The 1,737-nt window shown below is 43.3% G+C and overlaps 1 pseudogene; it reads left to right on the forward strand.

Moving 5' to 3' along the window:
• Positions 1-3: 3 nt before the first annotated feature.
• LOC126496505 (acidic leucine-rich nuclear phosphoprotein 32 family member B-like) lies at positions 4-573 on the forward strand (annotated as a pseudogene).
• Positions 574-1,737: the final 1,164 nt, after the last annotated feature.

The following is a 1,737-nucleotide window of genomic DNA, read 5'->3' on the forward strand; positions in this document are numbered from 1 at the left end:
AATAAGCTGAAAGATATCAGCACCTTGGAACCTTTGAAAAAATTGGATTGTCTGAAAAGCCTGGATCTCTTTGGCTGTGAGGTCACTAACCTGAACGATTACCGAGAGAGTGTCTTCAAACTCCTGCCCCAGCTGTCCTATCTGGACGGCTATGACCGAGAGGACCAGGAAGCACCTGACTCCGATGTGGAGGTGGATGGTGTAGAGGAAGCCCCCGACTCAGATGCAGAGGTGGATGGTGTGGACAAAGAAGAAGAGGATGAAGAAGGAGAAGATGAAGATGAAGAGGAAGATGAGGACGGTGAAGAGGAAGAGGATGATGAAGAAGAGGATGAAGATGAAGACGAGGATGTAGAAGGAGAAGATGATGAAGATGAAGACGAGGATGTAGAAGGAGAAGATGATGAAGATGAAGTCAGTGGGGAGGAAGAAGAATTTGGACATGATGGTGAAGTTGATGAAGATTGATGAAGATGAAGAAGATGAGGATGAAGAGGAGGAAGAAACTGGGAAAGGTGAAAAGAGAAAGAGGGAAACAGACGATGAAGGAGAAGATGATTGAGACCCGAAAAAAATCTGCAAGAACCAGATCTGTTGGTTATTGGTTGGACTGCTCATGGATTTGGTAGCTGTTTAAAAAGGTAGCTGTGATACGACCCCAGGACACCCCACCCAAAGAGCCAAAGAATAGTTCCCAAGACATTCAGCCTTCCTCCGTTTAGCCCCTTGGTCATCCACCACCAAGCCTGGGGATTTCTGCCCCAACAAAATTGTAAACGTTGTTAGGTTTTCGTGTAAGACTCTTGCTGTATCGTGACAGCTGTGATTGGTGAGTTGACCGTCCTGGCTGCCAGTTACACTGCGATTGTAACAACATTTTTACTTTCTGTACAACAAGGAAAAGCTTTGTAAATAAAATCTTAACATTTTGAAAAAAAAAGCTATTTTCAAAATGTAAGAAATGTTTGTATTATATTTATCCACTATTGATTACTTTCTACATAGTAAGTATGAGTCTTGATCATTAAACAATAACAATCAAATTACTAATTACTATGCTTGAAAATAAAGAATATTAATTGATATTATTTATTTCTTTATCCACTATTCAAGAAATATTCACAATGCATACTTAAATATATATTAAAGGAAGATAAATTTCACTGAAAAATCACAGCAAACACTGCTCTCTGAAAACTATATTGGGCATGGCTCATCGGTCAATCAGCTTTGCATTGTTGTGACAAAATACTAGAGGACAACTTATAAAAAGAAAAGGCTGATTTGGACTCCTAGACTCAGAGATTTCCACTCTTGCTGTCATTGCTTGACTCTTTTGCTTCCTTTACTCAGGTGAAGCCGAGGTTTCAATGAGGAGCACAAGGAGGGAGAACATGAGCAAGGAAATCAGGACCACGAAGGGTGCACCCACCCACTGAGACAGTGGGGCTGATCTATTGGGAGCTCACCAAGGCCAGCTGGATGTGACTGAGAAAGCATGGGATAAAACCGGACTCTCTGAACATGGTGGACAATGAGGGCTGATGAGAAGCCAAGGACAATGGCACGGGGTTTTGATCCTACTTCATGTTCTGGTTTTGTGGGAGCCTAGCCAGTTTGGATGTTCACCTTCCTAGGCATGGACGGAGGGGGGAGGACCTTGGACTTTCCACAGGGCAGGGAACCCTGACTGCTCTTTGGACTGGAGAGGGAGGAGGAGAGGAATGGGAGGAGGGG

The sequence above is a fragment of the Alexandromys fortis genome, unplaced genomic scaffold, assembly GCF_014885135.2.
Source record: "Alexandromys fortis isolate MF-2015 unplaced genomic scaffold, M_Fortis_MF-2015_v1.1 scaffold_6105, whole genome shotgun sequence".
Taxonomy (NCBI): domain Eukaryota; kingdom Metazoa; phylum Chordata; class Mammalia; order Rodentia; family Cricetidae; genus Alexandromys; species Alexandromys fortis.